The 22,244-nt window shown below is 56.2% G+C and overlaps 1 protein-coding gene across 9 annotated transcripts in view; it reads right to left on the minus strand.

The window, feature by feature from the left end:
* GALNT9 (polypeptide N-acetylgalactosaminyltransferase 9) overlaps window positions 1-22,244 on the minus strand; it is a 46,478-nt gene that overhangs the window by 10,364 nt on the left and 13,870 nt on the right. The window lies entirely within an intron of this gene.

Below are 22,244 nucleotides of genomic sequence, written 5' to 3' on the forward strand. Positions count from 1 at the left end.
AGAGAGGGAGGTCAGGCAGGCCCAGGACATGCTGCATCTGTACCCAGGAGATGCCCCTCCCACCCCTCTCCCCTACGGCCGCTTCCCCCGGCCCCGGTGCAAGCCCAGAAAACTCTGCAGATGGCAGGCTGCCAGCTCGTGACATTCCAGAAAGTGCACGACTGTATGCAGAGTGAAGGGCGGTGCGGGCAGAGGAGGGAGGGATGAATGGGTGGTGCATGGGGCTCTGAGGGCGGTGATCTCTGTGTGATGCTGTAATGGTGGAATTTGTTACTATGTATTTTTTGATTCAGGGTCTTGCTCTGTCACCCAGACTGCAGTGCAGTGGCACTATCTCAGCTCACTGCAGCCGGGCAGCCTGGAACTCCCAGGCTCAAGCGATCCTCCCACCTCAGCCTCCTTAGTAGCTGGGCACACCACCACAACCGGCAAATTTTTGTATTTTTAGTGGAGATGGTTTCACTATGTTGGTCAGGCTGGTCTTGAACTCCTGACTTCAAGCGATCCACCTACCTAGGCCTCCCAAAGTGCTGGGATTGCAGGCGTGAGTCACTGCACTGGCCAATACTTGTTCTTACGCAATTGTCCAAACCCACAGCAGGTGTGATACCGAGTGAGCTCCCCGTGAGCCACGGCCCTGGGTGAGTCGCCTGCATCGGGCAGCGTCAGCTCGATACACAGTCACATTCACGCACGTTCACGCCCGGGCACTGTGCCTGGGGGGTGGAGGATGCAGGAACTCCACTCAGTCTCTATCAACCCGGAACTGCTCTCATGGTCAGGCCTACTGATGTTAAAAATATTAACTCAAAACTGCAATGACTCTAAGATTAGGTGTTTTAAACTCCATGCTACTGCCACCAACCCCACCAGCCCTTGACGCTGTCCGCCTGCATAACTTGAGCTGAACACATATCCACATGCATGCTGCTACTCTGGGGTAGGAAGATCGGAGCCGTCGACACAGGCAGCAGCCAAGACGCAGCTCACACACGTGACGCCAAGCCAAAGAATCAACACAGGAGACCTCATCCCGTGTGGCCACCGGTGTGAGGTTCAAGAACAGACGGAATCACAATCCCACCCCATGGCCATCGGGGCGGGACGGGGACCCCGGGGTGGGGCAGCGTCAACTGGAAAGGAGCCAGTGGAACTTCTGGGCTGACAGGGAGGCTCCACGGCTTTGTCAGGGTGTATGGAGCGGGTGCCCAAGGGGGCCGGGCCAGGGAAAGTTCTAGGTGCTCAGTTGTGCTGGGCAAGTGGATGTGGCTTGGGGATGCTGTTCCCAGGGGGACGGGGGTGAGAGGGGTATCTCCCTGCAAAGACGGCACCGTTGGCTGTCTCTCAGCTGGGAGTCTCTGGGGCATCATGGATTTGGGGGGCAGGTGCCCGGGCAGTAGTTTTAAGTCAGAAAGAGGCAGCATGGACCGCTGGGGCTGGGCTGCCTTTTGTCAGCTTGCACAGAGAGGTCTCTGGTCCTCGGAGAAAGGCCAGTGGAAACACAAACTCGGGAAATACCCGAAGCTGACGTCCCACAGCTGCCCGCATGGGAGGGCCCTTCTCTTGTGGCACCAGCTCCTGGGGCCCGGCGGGATCTCTGTAGGATTCCTGCTCCGGGGAGGGAGGGACCGATGCCCTGGGAAGACTCCAGTCCATGACCCTCCACCCCCAACAGGGCAGTGAGTGGGTTTCTCCCCTCTGCAGAGCCGAGGCTCTGAGCCTCCTGGAACCTCTGGACTTTCTGGAATATTCTATTTTAAATGGATAAACAAAGTGTTTTTATTTGTGTAGAACTGAAGGATACAGATTGGACGTAGAACTGAAAAATGACACAAATCCCTTCCCTTTCTTAATACTGCGAGATAAATACGTAATCATGCTCTTTTAAAATATTGGTACTGCACTTGCATTTTTCCCTTTGGAAAGTCTGGAATTGGATGTCTCCCAGAGGCAGGCACAGCAGCTTCTAACTCGAGAGAGACCTCATCATTCGCGGGGCTCAGGCCTCAGCTGGGGACTGGCCGCCTGGCCAGAGGGTGGCTGAGCGTGGTTCAGGCAAGGGGCTTTACACCTGGCAGGAGGGTGGCTGAGTGGGTTCCGGACGGCTGCCCGATGCCCGGCGTTGGGGCTTTACTTTTTCACTTGTAAAATAAAATATGCACGAGTTGAAAAATTTAAACAATCCAGAAAATCATGAAACGGAGAGTTGACGACTGTGTGCTCTGTCTCCTCTCCAAGCGCCACGCTTCAAAGGAGATGCCTTTTTCTGGTTTGAGTCCTTTTCACTGTGTCTGCTGCAGATCCAGGTCTCGCCTCGTCAGCCTGAGACGAGGTCCCCTGACTTCTTGGCATGAAAATGAGGGGCTGAGCCCGTTTTCACCCCACCTTCTTCCCCTGCCCCTCCTTCCCTCGATTTTCTTAGCTATTATTTTTAGTGATCCTGTGGTTACCTTGGTGGCTTCAAAAGGAATACGTAAGCCTCTATTTCTGGAAGCTCTGACTCTATCCAGCATCTCCAGACTCCCTGCCTCATCAGATGAGAAATGGGCGCCCTGATCCACCTGCTGCTCAGCTGTGCCGCTACTTTTACACCCCTAAAGGCATCTGTGACACCCACCCTCAGCTCTATCACCGTGAGTGAGTGTTCACAGGACTTGATGATGGGGTGGTTCTGAAATGCAAAGCGGGCTGGGCGTGGTGGCTCACACCTGTGATCCCAGCACTTGGGGAGGCCGGGGAGGGCAGGCCGGGCGTGGTGGCTCTCACCTGCAATCCCAGTACTTTGGGAGGTCGGGGCGGGCAGAACGCTTGAGGTCGGGAGTTGGAGACCAGCCTGACCAACATGACAAGACCCCCTCTCTACTAAATATATAAAAATTAGCTGGGTGTGGTGGTGCGCACGCACTTGTAATCCCAGCTACACGGGAGGCTGAGGTAGGAGAATCGCTTGGACCCAGGAGGCGGAGGTTGCAGTGAGCTGAGATGGCGCCACTGCACTCCAGCCTGGGCGACAGAGCGAGTGAGGCTCCGTCTCAAAAAAAGAAAGAAAGAAAGGAAAAAAGCAGCAAATTGACATGCCCACATCAGGATTGCGTAGTTACAATCCACCATGGCGCCAGCACGGCATGGACACTATGACGGAAATATCATTCTATCACCCACTAAACCTGTGCTGCTTCATGAAGAACTTTCAAAAGTCAAGACAGTATCATTGATTTCCCTGTTACACTATCAATTTCTCAGAATTATGCATATTTTGACTTGTTTTAGGTTTGGATCTTGACTTTTCATATGCCCGTTTAGAGAAGACAAAAAGATGATAATAAAAATAATATCTACTGAGCAAGTGCCCTTCCCATACGTTAACATGTCATTCCCCACAACACCCCGGGACGTAGGTTCTGTATTTCACTCCATTTTGCAGATGAGGAAACTGAGGCTCAGAGAGGTCAGGCCACACACACAGGGTCACAGGGCTGGTCAGCATCAGAACCATGTTTGAACCCAGGCAACGTGGCATGGAGCAGCTCCTCCCGACAGCCATGCTCTGCTGCCATGTGAGCTCAGGCCTCCTGGCGGTGTGACTGGCGAGCACAGCCCCATCTTCACAGAGATGTTCCCAACTGCAGGGCCGGCCCTCAGTGCCCTCGCCTCATGGCCTTCTCACTCCCAGGTCCCTTTGCATCAGTTGTTTGCCCAGCGGCCACCCCCAGGCCCTCCTCACTCTAAGCCTGGGTGGGCTCCATCGCCCTGTGGATCCCACGTCTGCTCAGGTCCTGGAGGTCCTCTCATCCCACTGAAGTATATTTCTAAAGAAGACTGAAGAAGGGTTGTGTGGAAAGTAAACTTCCTGAGCCCTCAAATGTCTGGAAGTCTCTTTCATTGCTCCTCATGCTGGCTTGATAATTGTGCTGGGTATAGAATTCCAGGCTCGACGGTTTTTTTTTTTTTTTGCCTCGTGCAGTGCCCAGCGCTGCCTGTGAGTGTTCTGAGGTTGGCAGGACCCTCTTTCTTCTTCAGACTGGCATTTTGTTTCTGCCTGTCTCTGGACACTAATTTTTGTTGTTGTTGTTGGGATCCTAGATTTGGTCAGGGCATATCTTGAAGCGAATCACAGTCACACTTGGCAATCCACACTCATGTCGACGTTCAGCTCCAGGAAGTTTGTTCTGTTAATGATGTGACTGTATTCCCATCTGCCATCCCTGTTTTCTCTTCTGTAACCTCTGTTAAGTGAACGTTTCCTCTCCCGGTTTATCTCCTGCCTCCCGATGCTTCATTCTCCATTTTCATTCTCTTGGTTTTCATCTCATCAGCTTGATCTCTTGTCATGTTGCCAGTTAGCCTGTCCCTTGAACTGGCTTTGTCATCATCTATTTAATCCCAAAGGACGCTCTTGTCCTCCAGCCGCCCTGCCTTGCACGAATGGCAAACTCGTTTTACTCTATGTGGTTGGCAGCAGCCCAAAAGCTGTCCACATCCGAATCCCTGGAACCGGTGAGTGTCGCATTACACAGCTGAGGGGACTTGGCAGACGCCCCCAGCTTTGCCTGAATCTGCTTCATTGGCCAGAAGGCGCAGAGGAGCTGGGCCTTTACTGGCCTACGTGCTGTGGTCACGTCACTTGCACGGGGGTTAGGGGACACCCTGGCCATGCCGCTGCTCACAGTTTCCTTGTGGAGGAATGAGGGTTGCCAGGCCTCCCACTGAGTGTGTTTTGAAGAGAGAGGCTGCCATTCCCATCCTCCCTCCACCCTGGGGCTCCATGCCTCCCCTCACTGCTGCACCTGTGCTTAAGAGAACCAAGCAGCCCCTGGTCCAGATGCTGTTGCCCAGTGAGCTGCCTGATTTCTCCTGGCTGAGGGTCCTCCTTGGTCACAGGTGGACCCCCATCGAGTCCCTGTCCCAGGACTGTGCGGATGGTGGACATGGAGCTCAGGGACCCTGAGCCTTGCACTGGGCATGCACTGGGGTGAAGGAGCCTTTGCTGCCTCGGATCTGATCTTCCTCCTCGGCTGGTGGAGTCAGTGCTGTCACCATCCCGTAGCTGCTGAGAGAAGCTGCCCGGGGAACACCAGTGCCAGCACTGGGCCTCCCCTTCCCTGCCCACACGGCGCCCGGCACCTGGCTGTCAGTGAAGCCAGGGCATTGGGGGTGGGGAAGAGCAGAGCAAACTCTCCAGGTGCCCATCCGAAGGCCCCACTGGCTTCCCAGGCTGGAGGCCCCATCTCCAGCCCCTGGGCTGTGGCAGCACCAGCCACTCCCTGTGACCCCCAGTGCAGCTACAGGGATCACTGGCGGCTCCATCCCACAGTGGGTTTAGAGGGATTTGGTCCTGAGCCCTGCAGCCGCAGACTGGGCGTCTCCACACTTTTACCAGTTTCTTCTACCATCATTCTTCATGATTTGTCCTTGTTTCCTGGTGGGATCAAGCAACCCTGCCTCTTTGGAAGGAATTCTTCGTGAAAGAAGATGAGGCCACGCTGCAGATAAGAGACAGGAAAGATGAGAGCTCCAGAAATCCTGCCGCGAGGCACCCGTGGCAACCTTCCTCACAGGCAAAATCAGATCCGTGGGATTTCCACTTTTCTGAGCTATTAACAGATCCCTCCTGCTCCAAAGAACGTGACCGGGAAAGCCAAGCGGCTCTGACCGCACCTGCCCTCCCAGAGGCTGCCCTGGGCCTGTGCCTGCTCCTGCCCTGCCCTCCCGGAGGCTGCCCTGGGCCTGCGCCTGCTCCTGTCCTGCCCTCCCGGCTGGAAGTCCTGACCCCAGCCTCTGCCGGCACCTTGGCGCTACATGGCCGCTGCCACCCTAAACAGGACGCCTGAAGCCTCTGATCCCCCCCTTCTCGTCCCATCTCTGACTGTACACAGCGTCCCCCACCTTCTCCTTCCAGCTTCAACTGTACACGGGATCCCCCACCATCTCGTCCCAGCTCCGACTGTACACGGGATCCCCCACCATCTCGTCCCAGCTCCGACTGTACACGGGATCCCCCACCATCTCGTCCCAGCTCCGACTGTACACGGGATCCCCCACCTTCTCCTTCCAGCTCTGATTGTACATGGGGTCCCCCACCTTCTCCTTCTAGCCCTGACTGTACATAGGGCCCCTCTGCAGCCACTTCCATCATAACCAACTCACTCGAGATAACTAACTCACTCCCAGGGTAACCAAGCCACTTCCAACATAACCAACTCGCTCCCATGATAACCGACTCACTCCTACAATAACCGACTCACTCCTGAGACAACCGGGCCAATTCCACTAACCGACTCACTCTCATAATAACCAACTCACTCCCAAGAAAACTAACTCACTTCTGAGAAAACCAACTCCCAAGATGACCAACTCACTCCCGAGACAACCAATTCCCTCCCATGATAACCAACTCACTCCTGAGATAACCAAGCCATTCCCAAGACACCTAGCCCACTCCTGAGATAACTAACCCAGTCTCATGATAGCCAACCCATTCTTGTGATAACCAACTCATTCCTAAGGTAACCCACTCCCAAGTTAACTAACCCACTCCCATGATAACCATTGCACTCCAGAGCTAACCAAGCCACTCCTGAGATAACCCACTCCCATGATAACTAACCTGCTCCCACCATACCTAACCCACCCCTGATAACCAACCCACTCCTGAGATAAGCCACTCCCATAACTAACCCATTCTCACATTAAGGGCATGAACCCTTTGGAGAGGGCAGAGCCCCTGCAGACCCCTCTCAGTGCCATGGTGGGGGTGAAGCTTCCCACGTGGGGGCAGCTGGCAATACATTCACAACACAGCACTGACCATGTTCCTCGTGCAGGCATTGCACGAGCTTTGCCTCCTTTAATCCCCAGGGTTCCCCCCAAGCCAGGTGCTTTTGTCACCCCCGTGTAACTGATGAGACTACTGAGGCTGAAGGTTGGGCCCATGGCCAGGAGGCAGTGAGCCCCAGCCACACTCCGCCACAGTGCTCTGAACTGCAAAGCTCTCAAAGAGGGTGTCCCAGGGGACCGAGAAAGGCACCGCCCCTGTATCGTGTCAGACAAAGGCATTAAATAAACAGCCACTAAACCATGGTCACACCCCTTCCAGGAAAGGAAGGGCATCCTCTCCCAAGGAAGCAGGTGACGGTGCCCGCCTGGCCTTGGAGACCACGGCTGTGCTTCACTCTGCGCCTTGCTTCACAGACGGACGTGCTGCTGCGGTGGGCACGGGGGAACCGTCCAACGAGAACCACACAGGAGTTTCTGGGCCAGACCAAGGTGCCAGCTGGACACTTCTCCTCCAGGGCAGGTAAAGGGTCTCCATCCATGGGGCTGCCCCATTGCCGGCCCCTGCCCCCCCCAATTCCGCCTGGAGGTTGGGATGGCTGTGTCAACATTCACCACCCGCACCGCACGAGGACTGCCTGGTGGCCACGGGGAAGGAACATGCCGTGTGGACACATTCAGATTGAACCAGTCCTCAGAGGAGGGACCTGGGGCCCCACTCGCTGGCCAGAGAGGGAGGCCAACCCCTCCCTGGCAAATGCAGCCTCCCCCCTGCCCTGCATGACTTTGGACAGGGCAGGTGATTTGGATGCGGCTCCAGGGGGGCACGGAACATTCGTGTGCCACCTTCAAGATGGAGGGGTCTGCATTTTGCTTTTTGCCTCCACATAAAGTTGTGGCCACAGATGCCTTCCGTGCCGTCACAGGTAGAATTCAATTGCAGTCATAGCAATGACCTTCCAACCACCAGGAAACATCCATCAGACGGCAGAGTCCACAGAAACGACTGCCTGACAACCCTGAGAGCTCACGCGTTTATCACTTATTTATTAATTACATATTTAGCATTGCTTATCTCAGAAATTGAACCACTGCGTCAAAGATAGAGAAATTTCATGAATCTTGGTGCCAAGTCATTTTCCAGAAGGTTTAGATTAGTTTTGTTTCACTGCCAGCAATATATGCTTCCACTACTTTAATTAGAAAGTGCATCACTTCTGATTGGAAAAGTCATAAATGCTTCTGGTAGAAAATTCTGCACACATGGACACACACACACACACACATGCACACAGAGGATCACCTGGGGTCTCATGCCACCGCAGGGAAAACTAATATCAGTATTTTCGCGCTCCATATTATTTTATAAGATCACGTGAAACTCCTCGGCGCAGCTCCATCCACACATCTGGTGTCTGCCGCCTGCGTTCTGTTGTTATTACTACGTCTTGAGTATTTTCCCATGTCACTAAAAATTCTTCATAAACATAACTTTTGATGGCTGCAAACATAAAATGTCAATTTGTAGCTGCGCCATTTATTCATCTATCCATTATCAAAACTCACAGAGCATCTGCTAAATCCCAAGAGCCGCCTGGGCCGGGTAGCCCCAGGTGGCCCCGGTGAACGCAGCACACACCTGCCTGCCCCCCAGAGCTCATGCCCTTCATGCACACAGGTGAGCAGGTGCCAGCCCAGGGCAGCCGCTTCCTCGCAGGTGTGGCCAGAGGCAGGGGCAGGGTCCCCACGAGGAGGAGTCTGAGGGAAGAGTAAGGCCAGGAGGGCAGGAAGGTGTCCTGCGAGTGGCTGCGTGTGCAGGTCAGGGCTGTGGGGGCAGAAAGGGGACGATGGGACGGGGTGAGAGCTTTCTGTGCCAGCTGGGATCTTGCTTTGAGCTTTGCAGGAAGTGGGAGCGCAGAGGAGCTTTGAGCTGAGGCGGAGAGAGGAGGGTGGGCACAGTGGTCAGGCTTTCCACACAGATAAACCACTCCGGTGACCGTCCATGGGGGGACGAGGGTGGAACCCAGGGGCCTGTGCAGAGTCGGTGTTCTGATCAGCCCGGGGTCAAGATGGTGTGTGGACATCGACGACTCAGTTTCCCACCCTCTGTCTGTCTATCTCTCTCCGGACAGCCTCCCTGTGTATTTCAGGACTAGCCATCCCCATGCGCACTGTGGCTGTCACCCCTATGGCCTTCACCCACAGTCCCTGTCAGACCCTCCACCGCTGGGATGCAGTGATTGCCCGAGGCTGGGCAAGCGCCCTGAGTGGATTCATCACCAGGAGAGAGGCCCCCCCCACCCCAAGGCATCTTAAACAGCACAGGCCACCAGGGCATCTTCGTCTAACAGGAGAGGCAGCTGCTCAGAATCCGCCACCAAAAACGGAAGCGGAGGAGAGATGAGAAGCAGCACCCTTGCCTAGGCACACCTCCGCCCGGGCACACCCTCACCCAGGGATACCCTCACCCAGGCACACCCTCACCTGGGTACATCCTCACCTGGGCACAGCCTTGCCTGGGTGGCCTCCTGGAGCTCAATTTGGGGGGTGTTTGGGCTCAGTGGGCCCTGAGAGGGGAGCCAGGGAGCCCCTGGGGTGGAGAGTGTGGCCCAGGTGCTGATGTGAGGGCCAGGCCTGGGGTTTCTCCTCCTGCTCCTCACGGCACTGGGTGGTGGGGACCAGCAGTCCTGGGTGGGGCTTGGGTCTGAAGGAGCTGAGTCAGGGCTGGCAGCACAGCCTTTAGGACGGCGGCTCTCACAGTGGCACCTGGGCCAGGGGGCCCACCCTCAGGACAGGGGGGCTCACGGCGGGGCCCACACTCAAGACAGTGGCTCCCACCCTCAGGACAGCAGCGTCCACCTCACCTGGGAGCCTGTGAGACCCTCTCCAAAACGGCCGAGTCAGAACATCCGGGGTGCCGGTGCCTGTTCTAACCAGGCCTCCAGGGGACTCCCACACAGGCAGCACTGGAAGCAGCCACCCCGGGGCAGCAAATGAAGCCCATCCGCACCGGAACCACCTCGGGAGTCTGAGGGCACCGGCGCCTGCCTGGGCCTCCTCCACGGAGTGGATGTAACTGCCGGGGCGTGGCCTGGACGCTGCAACGTCTAAACCATCTCCAGGTGACTCTCAAGTGCAGAGCAATGGGAGCTGCTGTCTGGGATGGCGAGGAGTCGGCCTGGCTCCAGGGCCCCGGCCAGGAGGCAGCCCACTCAGGGGCGTCCCAGAGCCGTGCAGACGCCTGTTGGGGGTAGCCCTCCCGGGGTCTAGGGGCCGAGGTCCAGGCGGGTGGGCAGAGCGGGCGTCCAGACTGTGGACAACAAGTTATTAGGGGAAAGTGGTCTGACATAGTGGCTTGGAGGACACAGTGCGTCTCCAGGCCTTTCTGGGTCCCCCCACCCGCCCCAGCGCTGCCGACGGAGAGCCATGGGGCACCCACTTTCCCTAGGACATTCTCCACGCCTTCGTCCCTGCTCAGAGCCGGGGACACAGCTTGGTTTTGGAGGCAGCGATTTGACCTGTGAGAGGAAAAGCAGCTTCCTTTTGAGATTCAGGGCTGAACACAAGGCTTCCTCCCCCTCATTCATCATCACTGTGGTGATTGGAAAAGATGGCTCACTTCCAACCACGGCCACCGAGTGCCCATGGTCATTCTGCTTTTATGGAATCATCATTTGAAGTTCCTTTCCCATGACCCGAGGGAACGCACTTTTCTAACTACAGGAGATAATTTGGAAGACGATCACAGGGGAGGAGACGGCCGTCTGGGAGTGTGGCGGGGAAAGTGATTTCCTCGGGGGCTGACTCCGTTCGTGAGCAGATGGGCAGGCGGGGGTGGTCTGGGCTGTGAGGAGACCCGTGCCCGCTTCTCAGCCACCTCCTCTCAACAGACCCTGAGGAAAACAGGGAAGTTGAAGGATGAACAGATTGTCACTTGGCGTGTGTGTCTGGGCCAACGGGGAGTGGTGGGGACTGCGGCTCAGACCCACGGATTACTGCCACCCAGGGACTAGGGTCCAGAGATACCAGATCTTCTAAAATTCCAACAGGAGGTGCCGGTGTACAGATTTCTGTCTCTATATGTGAGCAATGAATTCACGTTTTGGAAGAAATGGCATTAAGTTAACAAATACACACTGGGTCTGTCTATATCTGTTAATCGGGCAGGACAGGTGTGGTGGGACACATAACAGATCCCAAAGGCATCAGGCTATGATGTCTGGAACCCACGAGTCTGTCACTTTCCATGGTCAAGGGACTTTACAGATATGATTAAGTTAGGGGCCCTGAGACAGAGGGTGCCCTTGCACCCAGATGCACCCTGAATGCAATCACCAGTGTCTTATAAGAGAGAAGTGGGCCAGGTGCAGTGGCTCACGCCTGTAATCCCAGCACTGTGGGAGGCCGAGGCAGGTGGATCACGAGGTCAGGAGTCCGAGACCAGCCTGGCCAACATGACGAAACCTCATCTCTACTAAAAAAAATTCAAAAATTAGCTGGGCGTGGTGGTGAGAGCCTGTAATCCCAGCTACTCAGGAGGCCGAAGCAGGAGAATTGCTTTAACCCTGGAGGCAGAGGTTGTAGTGAGCTGAGATCGCGCTACTGCACTCCAGTCTGGGTGACAGAGCAAGACTCCGTCTCAAAACAAACAAACAAACAAAAACAAGTGTCTTATGAGAGAGAATTGGGCCAGGCGCAGTGGTTCACAGCTGTAATCCCAGAACACTGTGGGGCTGAGGCAGGAGAATCCCTTGAGCCCAGGAGTTTGAGACCAGCCTGGCCAACACGGTGAAACTCCATCTCTACTAAAAACACAAAAATTACCCTGGTGTGGTGGTGGGCACTTGTAAGTCCAGCTACTTGGGAGGCTGAGGCAGGAGAATCGCTTGACCTTAGGAGGCTGAGGCTGCAGTGAGCTGAGATCGCACCACTGCACCGTAGCCTGGGCAACAGAGTGAGACCCTGTCTCACACACAAAAAAAGTAAAAGGCACGGGGAGGGAGATTTGACGCAGACAGAAGAGGAAACAGCTCATGTGATGGAGGCAGAGGGTGCAGCAATGTGGCCAAGGATGCCTGGAGCCCTCAGGAGCTGGGAGGGAAGGACAGACCCTCCCTGCGGCCTCTGGAGGCCGCACAGCCCTGCCCATAGCTCGGCAGTCGCTCAGTGAAATCCACTGTGGGTGTCTGGATGCCACAGCTATGAGAGAAGAAACGTATGTGATTTTAGGCCCCATCTGTGGTGATCTGTGACAGCAGCCCCAGGAAAATAATACAGGAGGCTAAGCTGGTACAGCAAGCAGACCCCTAAACGCCCTGCCCCGGGCCGACGCTCCCTTGCTGGGTGCCGCCGCCCGTTCTGTTTGCTGGTCTCGTTCCAGCAGCCCCCAGGCAGTGCCTGCCCCTCGCCGGTTCCCAGACACTTCTAAAGGCAGGGGAGGGCTTGTGGGATGTGGGGCAGCCCCACGAAAGCAGGGCAGGCCGGGGAGGCAAGGCGGGATGGGAGGGACCCTCGACCGCTGGGACTGTGACAAAGAGAGGGGCCCGGGACCCGCCTGGTACCTCGGGGTGCCCGTCCTGTAATCCTCACACTGCCCATGATGTCAGCGCCATGCTGTCCCCATTGCATAGACAGTGAGGTTCACCGCGGCCACAAAGACCCGCCAGGCTGCGGCTCCTGGGCCTTCCGAGCCGCGTGTGCACCGACCGTCCTCACGCCTCACCCATGGGGCTCGGGATGGCCACACTGTTCCCCCTGTGCCCGAGGAGGCAGGAGGTGGCCATGGAGCAGGGGTGAGCTGGTGCCCGGGAGGACGCTGCTGGCCCCACCTCTCTGCCCCCAACCAGGGAGGTTCCTAGAGCCCCCGTTTACGGCCCTGCAGGGTGGTGGGCAGAAGCCGGCCCCGCCCATTCAGCCTACGTCCACCGGGCCACAGGCGTGTCTGTCCCACGCGACGCTCTCAGAATCCTGAGTTTTTGCCAACATTGAAATCCCTGTAGATTTCACCTGAAACCTGGAGTTCCCGCTTCCTCGGGAGGATCCAGCAATCTGACAGCCCGGATCTGCCATGCACGTCAGAGATGGGCTGGAGGGGATCGTGGCCCCCAGGACAGCCACGGCCGACTGGCCCCACACCTCTAGCTGCCCGTGGGCCCCACACAGCCACCCTCAGGTCGAGGGATCGTGCCCCAGTTTAGATGAATGGAGCGGGATGGTGGGTTGAATGAGGGCCCCAAAAGCCATCTCCACTCTGAACCTGTGGATGTGGGAGTAAGGTCTTTCCAGGTATAATTAAGTTAAGGGTTTCAAAATGAGGTCATCCTGGACTCGGGGCAGGAGGGCCCAAACCCAGTAAGAAGCTGATTAGACAATGAGAGGGCTCAGATAGTCACAGGCAGAGAAGAGAGGCCACGTGACGTCAGAGGCAGAGACGACGCCACGACCGCCCGGAGCCCCCAAGTGGGACAGGCCTGCAGCAGACCTAGGCCCCCAGGGGAGCTGGCCCTGCCGGCACCGTGACTCTGGACTTGCGGCCTCCAGAACAGAGACAGAGGAAGTCTCCGTTGTGTACAGCCACCCAGTCTGTGGTCAGTGTTACAGCAGCACCAGGAATCCCACAGAGGGCAGAGGAAGAGACCACGCAGTTAGAGGGAAGGCCCAGCAGACGCCCGGGCCACCACCCATCCCGTCCTTCAGCCGCAGAGCAATAGTTCGCTTGACGGCAGCGGGCACAGATGAAAGCCCGGCCTCCCCGGTGACCGCGCAGCGGAGGGTGGCGCCCGACTAACACCTAGTCCGTAAGACTCAGGTGGAATTTGCTGGGTGGAATGTCTGAGAAATATGTCTAAAAAAGCAGACTTCTGAAATCTGAGGTTTTCGCCTTTTATCCACAGCCCTGTACTGTTTTTTGGGACTGGAACCAGGACTCAGTGCTCGGGGCTGGAGCAGCCAGTGTGTGACCATGAGGCCGAATGCCTCCAGCAGAAAGGGAGGAGCTGGGATTCCCGTAGGGCTGGGCTTGTGAGGGTCCCACCAGCCCTCCAGGTTTCACCAGCCACACCGCAGTTCTGCATTTCAGTCGGGGTCTGTAACACGCAAAAGTAAAGGAACTGAGGCATGCAAAGGCCGGGACCATCAGAGGCTCTGAGTTCCCTCACCCAGAGGAGCCAGGGCCAAGTGCCAGGAGCGAGAGGGTACCCACATAAGGTCAGGCTGCCTCCCACCCAACAGCCCCACCCAGAAGGACGGTGCTGGCCGTCTCCTGGGGGCTGAGAGAGCTCCAGAAAAGCAGGCATCCCTGCCAGCTTCCTCTGGGTCCCTGCCCCCTGAAGAGTCATTTCACACTTGGCTGCCTGCTCTCCCAGCACATGATACCTGGGATATGTGGGCGGCTGTGATTTTTCAACTTGGAAGGAAGTAGGCTTTCAAGCTCCCAGCTTCTCTTTGAGTCACGGATTTCCATCTGTCACAGCGACTGAAGCCAATATTCCAAGAGAGGAAACAGCACAAACTGAGAGGTGGCCGGGCACAAGATAATCGGGGAGGAAGGGGCAGAGGGAGGGCACTGCTAGGAAGGTGGGAGCCACGTGGGAGCCACGCTGTGCTCCCATGCAAAGAGAAACTGGGCAGGGCTGTGGCCCGAGGGAGGTGATCCCCAAACAGCCCAAATCCGGCTGTCCTGTTTTGGAGCCTCCGCCTGTCCACACCCATCCTTCAGGGCACCCGCTCTCCCTGGGCCCACGGCGCTGGCAGCCCAAGACAGGGACTTGGCCCCAGCTAAAGTTTCCCACAACTGTGGCCTCTGTGAGCCAGACCAACCTGCCTCCTGCTGAAAAGCACTAAGAATGCTGGATTTAAACAACAACATCAAATTCTAAAAAGCAATAAATACCTGACAAGATGGCAAGAAATTGCTAGGCCAAAAGCAAAGGGAAAATGGGAATCAGAGAAATGAGTGGGCCTGCAATTTGCTTTTTTCCTAAGGGGGTGTTCTGAATATTGTGACTTTGACATTTCAAAGAGGGAGAAAGGGGGAAGAAACCAGAGGTGCCAAATAGAAAACTCTCCCTCCATAAACTGCAGTGTGGGTGAAGCACTGGGGGACTCGCCTTCAGGACGTGCAGCCTCGGTGTGGGCCAAGCAACCATCAAGACCTGAACTTGATGGAGGAGCAGCACGGACAGGGACAGCATGGACAGGGGTAGCACAGGCAGCCTCCAGGAGCCTGGAGAAGCAAACACAACCCTTTCCAGAGAGGAGAGCTTCCAGCCTAGGCCTTGGGTTATGCCTGCAAATCAATGTTCAATGACAATGACCAGCATACAGTCAAACGTAACAAGGCACACAAGGAAAAGAAACACCGTGAGCAAGTGCCAGCAGAAAGAACAGAGGTGGACTCCAGACCAGGGCAGCTGCCATGGGACAGCGGGCCCTCCCTCCATCCTCAGATTCCGGGACACCAGCAGCCGCCACCATGACCTTTGTCCAGCAAGCAGGACTCCACCCTGTTTGCAGTGGGGGAACCAGCAGCACCATCACCTTCCAGCACTCCAGGCCCTGTGTCCTTCGTGTGCTTGCAACCTTGGCTGTCCACTTCAGGGAGTGTGGAGGGCAGAGGGGAGTGTGGAAGCTGCAGCAGGCAAAGCGTCCCACCAGCTCCCTTGTCCCTCTCTTTATTTCCACTATAAAAATGTAAACCGATTTAATGTGCCTGGCTATTAATTTTGATGATTACAAAGTGAAGATAAAAAGGAGAGACCCTGGTTTGCTTTTGTAGATAATATCTCTCTGTCTCTCCCAGCTTCAATTTTATCCACTCTCTCCAAATACAGCAGCTAATTTCATTACAGACAGGTCTTTTAAGATTCCCTGGGGACCCAAACTAGTAACATATTGTCAATAGTGAAAAGACTGACTGCCCTTCCAAAACCATGAAGTCATGAATATTTTGCAGGACATGGCAATACCTGTAAAATATATTCTCACTGAGACTAATATGGTGTTTGATAAATCTTCATACATAATACTTGTGTTCAACGAATATGAATATTTATGGGGCCAAAGCAAGGGAGACGGGGAACGACTGGAAGTATCTGGTGGGAAGGATCTCCTGGCCCTCTGCTTCCCTTTGGAAAGCATGCAGAGCTCCGGAACATCCCGCGGCTGCTCCATGCAGCAATAAATGCCAACCTGACCCAGGTTTGGGTGTAAGAGCGGCTGGGAGCAAGGATGAGGGACACTGGGGTGCCCCATCACCTTGGTGGCCACCTCTGAGAGAAGCTGCTGAGAGGAGCAGAGTGGATGGGCCCCCACCCCTCCCCACGCCCACGCTGTCCTGATGGTGCACACGCCTGGGGTCAGCTCTCTGCTCAAATTCTGACTCTGGAATCTCCTGGAAATGCCCGTCCTTCGGACACAGCCCAGCCTCGAGGGTCACAGACAGGAGGAGACCTCAGGAACCCATACACGGAGGACTGGAGGGGAAACTGGCCCTGCCCTTGATGAAGCCCTCAGTGGAGTCCAGGGCATCTGGCTTTCCCTCAGCCACTTGCTGAAGGGGACCCTGCCCTGAACCCCTGTTGTCAGGGGGCAGCAGAGGCTCCATGTCTCTACCCCCAGAGTTGATCCCCTTCTGCCAGGGCCCAAGTCAAAGATGACGTTGTCAGTCCAAGGCTTGTGTCAGTCTGGGCTGCTCAACTCCACACGGATGCACTGGGACCCAACCTGGCTTCCTGGACTTCTCTCCTAGTCCAGCACTCCAGACACTGTCTCTCCTAGTCCAGCACTCCAGACACTGTCTCTCCTAGTCCAGCACTCCAGACACTGTCTCTCCTAGTCCAGCATTCCAGATACTATCTTCCCTTTCTCAGTGCTTGGCTGTCCTCACTCTATAGAGTCTCCTACTATATTTATTCATCCCCCACTCATCCACCCACCCATCCATCTGCACATCCACCCATCCATCCATTCACCCACCTACCCATCCACCCACTCATCCATCCACCTGCCTACTCATCCATTCATCCATCCACCCACCCACCCACCCATACATACATATATCCACCCATCCATCCATTCACACCCCAACTCATCCATCCACACATCCACCCACCCATTCTTATACCCACCTACCCATCCGCCCACTCATCATCTACCCATTTGCCTACTCATCAATTCATCCACCCACCCACCCATCCATCCACACATCTATCCATCACCTCCTACACATCCACCCACCATCATCCCATCCACCACATCCTCCACAATCCACCCATCCATCCCTTCCATCCACCCACTCATCCATCACCCCACCTACCCCTCCACCACTCATCCATCACCCACCTACCCTCCACCATCATCCATCCCCCACTACCCTCCACCCACTCATTTCCATCCCCCCTACCCCTCACCCCTATCATCACCCACTACCCCTCACCCACTCATCCATCCACCCACCTACCCCTCCACCCACTCATCCATCCACCCACCTACCCCTCCACCCACTCATCCATCCACCCACCTACCCCTCCACCCACTCATCCATCCACCTACCTACCCATCCATCCATGCATCCACACATCCACCCATCCATCCACCTACCCACCTACCCATCCATATATCTACCCTCCCACTAACCCATCCATCCATCCATCTACTCATCCACCCATCCATCCACCCACCCACCCACCCATCCACTCACCCAACCATACACCCACCCATCCACCCACCTATCCATCTCTCTACCCACCTACCCATCTACCCATCCACCCACTCATCCACACATCCATCCACCCATTCACCCACCCATTCATCTCTCCACCCACCTACCCATCCACCTACCCATTCACCCACCAATCCATCCACCCATCCACGCACTCATCCATCTCTCTACCCACCTACCCATCCACCCATCCACCCACTCACCCACCTATCCACCTGCCCATCCACCTACCCAACTATCCATCCATCCATCCATCCATCCATCCATCCATCCATTCATCCACTCACCCACCCACCCATCCACCCACCTAATCCATCCATCCAGCCAGCCATCCACCCACCCATCTACCCACCCATCCATACATTCACCCAGCTACCCATCCATCCACACATCCACCCATCCAGCTACACATCCACCCACCCATCCATCTACTCACCCATCCATACACCCACCCATCCACCCACCTATCCATCTCTCTACCCACCTATCCATCCACTCGTCCACCCACTCATCCACACATCCATCCACCCATCCACCTACCCATTCATCTCTCCACCCACCTACCCATCCACCCATCCACCCACTCACCCACCCATCCACCTGCCCATCCACCCACTCATCCACCCATCCACCCACCCATCCACCCATCCACCCACCCATACATTCATCCATCCACCCACCTATCCATCCATCCATCCATCCATCCACTCACCACCCACCCATCCACCCACCTAATCCATTCATCCAGCCAGCCATCCACCCACTCACCCATCCACTTACCCACCCATCCATCCACCCACCCATCTACCCACCCATCCATACATCCACCCAGCTACCCATCCATCCACACATCCACCCATCCAGCTACACATCCACCCACCCACCCATCCATTCACTCACCTATCCATACACCCACCCATCCACCCACCTATCCATCTCCCTACCCACCTACCCATCTCTCTACCCACCTACCCATCCACCCGTCCACCCACTCATCCACACATCCATCCACCCATCCACCTACCCATTCATCTCTCCACCCACCTACCCATCCACTCATCCACCCACTCACCCACCCATCCACCTGCCCATCCACCCATTCACCCACTCATCCACCCATCCACCCACCCATACATCTATCCATCCACCCACCTATCCATCCATCCATCCACTTACCACCCACGCGTCCACCCACCTAATCCATCCAGCCAGCCAGCCATCCACCCACTCACCCATCCACTTACCCACCCATCCATCCACCCACCTATCCAAACATCCACCCAACTACCCAGCCATCCATACATCCACCCATCCACCTACACATCCACCTACCCACCCATCCATCCACTCACCCATCCATACACCCACCCATCCACTCACCTATCCATCTCTCTAGCCACCTACCCATCCACCCATCCACCCACTCATCCACACATCCATCCACCCATCCACCCACCCATTCATCTCTCCACCCACCTACCCATCCAACCATTCACCCACCAATCCATCCACCCATCCACCCACCCATCCATCCATCCACCCACCCACCTATCCATCCATCCATCCATTCACTCACCACCCACCCTCCACCCACCTAATCCATCCAGCCAGCCAGCCATCCACCCATCCACCCACCTATCCATCTACCACCTACCCATCCACCCATCCACCACTCATGCACACATCTACCCACCCATCTACCCACCCATCCACACATCCACCCACCCACCCATCCATCCACCCACCCACTCATCCATTTATACATCCACTCACCCACCCATCCATCCACTCACCCACCCATCCATCCACCCACCGACCCATCCATCCATCCATCCCACCAGTCAGTCAATATTTACCAAGCACCTATTACACATCAGACGTCACGCTATCCATCTGTCCAAATCCTGCTCCACTTGAACTCTTTCTCCCTCCATCTTTGCTAACTTTTCTGGGACCTACCATGTGGGAGGCAGTCTGACAAGCGCTTGACATGCACCATCTTGTCTAACCTTCTCCGTGATTCTGTCATGGAGGGGTAATCATTTTTCGCTTTTCACAGATGAGGAAATCGAGGCTCAGAGAGGAGCAGTGACTTGCCCAAGGTCACCCCATTGGTGCCTACGCATCCATTCATTCATCCACCCATTCACCCACAAATCCATCCACCCACCCACCCATACATACATACATCCACCCATCCAAAACTCATCCATCCATACATCCACCCATCCATTCTTATACCCACCTACCCATCCGCCCATTCATCATCCACCCATCTGCCTACCCATCAGTTGGATGGATTAGGACTCAGATCCATCCAACTCCGAATGTGCAGCTCAAAGATTCCTCTTCCATGAAGCTGTCCTGACCTTCCCCTTCAAAGCAATCCCCTCTCCTGTGCCTTAGAGAGCAGACAGTGCAGGCTGCCCCCCCCCACCCCCCGCATGACTGTGAACTCCCAGGGGGCACCTGCTCAGGGCACTGGGCACACCCTGCTGGGCTCTGCACAGTAGGGCAGTCATTTGGTGAATGAAGTGTGAATCGGATCAAACCCTCTCCCCGATGCCCCCTCCAATTTCCCATGGAAGCCTGGAGTTCATGCATCTTGGGCGGAGTGGAACTAGCTTCCGTGGGGTGGAGTAAGGCTGGAAGGTTGGGTGGACCTCAGATGGAGGAAATGAGAAAACACAGTGGCCTTTGCCGAAGCAGCTCCATTGTTTACTAAGCGCGACCCGGTACCAGGCGCTGCTCCCAGAGCTCCTCCCGTCCAGCGTCCTCACAACAGAGGTCTCTGCACACTCCTCCCATCCAGCGTCCTCAAGACAGAGGTCTCTGCACGCTCCTCCCGTCCAGTGTCCTCACAACAGAGGTCTCTACACGCTCCTCCCGTCCAGCGTCCTCACGACAGAAGTGAATGCTGTTCTCACCCCATTTTACAGATGAGGAAGCTGAGGAGTGGAACGCTGGGTGGCCTGATGGAGGTGGCACAGGGGGAGGTGGTGGGGCCGGGCTCTGAGTCCAGGTGGCCCAGCGCTCCAGCCACGTTTTAACCGCAAGGCTCTGCACCAAGCAACTAAGATAATCATGGTGGCCTCCCCTGTGTCCACTGCAAAGTGCTCGAGCCTCAGAATATTAACAGGCATTTTCCACAATTTTCTCAAAATAGTGTGAAAATAGCCCCTTGCAGAATTCAGACCCTGTCTGTTCTTTTCTGACTTAGAAATAAAATCAGGGCTTGCTGGATTTCACGCTGGGGCTACACACGGAGCTGATGCGACTGAACTATTCTGTTGAAAGTAAAAGCAGCCCATTTCTGCTGTGGGCCGTGGGCAAGGTCGCGCAGTGCCTGCTGATCTGAGAAGGTCGCGGCTTCTGGGCCAGTCTCTGTGGAGGCCGCCGGTTCGGGTCCCAGCTCTGCCACTACCAGGCTGTGCATCCACACTCAGCCCTGGCGTCCGTGCAGGAACACAGGGCCCAGAGACAGCCTCCCACACGCAGCAGAGGGCTGAGCCGCGCACTCATACTCCCCACCACGTTACACAGGGTGTGAGTGACACGGCCTCAGGGGAAGACCCCTCTACGTTGGGGCTGCAATAAACCGCTGTGCTGGGCCCATTCCGAGACATTAATGGGGACTTGGAGCATGAGAAAGGGGATGGTCTCTGGCCCTGAGAAGTCTCCAGAATGTTCGAGAGTGGAGGATGGTGGGGACGCGGGGTCCTGGAGAGGGCACGGCGGGCAGGCAGCCCCTGAAACGGCCCGCCCCCCACCTCACACCTGCAGGTCTTGGGTTCCATCGTTTCCTCATCAGCCCTTCACCTCCTCTCTCACTGAAAGAAGAGGCAGGCAGAGGCAGGAGCCGGCCAGCGGGCTGGGAGGCAACCCTACAGGCCCCAGCACCCCGGTCCAGGATCAGCTCTCCAGCAGAGGCGTGGAGCTGGATCAAAGGGGGTTCCATGCCTGGCAGACACGGCCATGATTCTCCACCACACAGCCTGCGGGCTCTTCCCCAGCCTGACCCCATGTCCCCATTTCACGATGCATTTTTATGCCCCTATTCTGGGAGGAAACAGATTCCCTATAACTGAGCATATACTTCCTTTAAAAATCTATTTAGTGCTACAGCTTCACTAAAAAAGGAAAAAGAAAGAAAAGGAATCTGCAGTTCTCAACCTCAGATGACCTCGCTTCCTTCCTCCCTGGGAAACGGAGAATCCAGGAGCACTCGCGCTTCCGCCTGTGCACAGGGAACGGCCATCCGAGGTGCTGCTGGGACCTCCCGAGGCCTCGTCCCTCTTCCTGCCAGGCCGTGTCCCTCTCTCTTTCCTCCACTTCAGCAAATCCCCCCATGCTCTGTGTGGTCCCTCGGCCACCCTTTCACATCCGACAGGAACGCCCACCCCAGCCCACTCCCTCTGCAGCCACCCAGCCTCCTCCCCATCACGAGCACTGGCACTCACATGGGCACACAGACCCATGGGGACATTTGGCGAGACCTGGGCAGGTTTGGCTCTCACACCTGGGGAGGGGCGGGGCAGTTACCAGCATCTAGTGTGAAGAGGCCAGGAATGCTACATGGCCCGGCCCACATCCTGCACCCCACAGAGCACAGCCTCATCCTACACCTCACGGAGCACGGTCCCATCCTACACCCCACAGAGCACAGTCTCATCCTACACCCCACGGAGCACGGTCCCATCCTACACCCCACAGAGCACAGCCTCATCCTACACCCCACAGAGCACAGCCT

Source organism: Rhinopithecus bieti, unplaced genomic scaffold, assembly GCF_001698545.2.
Source record: "Rhinopithecus bieti isolate Rb0 unplaced genomic scaffold, ASM169854v2 scaffold_27038, whole genome shotgun sequence".
NCBI classification, from domain to species: domain Eukaryota; kingdom Metazoa; phylum Chordata; class Mammalia; order Primates; family Cercopithecidae; genus Rhinopithecus; species Rhinopithecus bieti.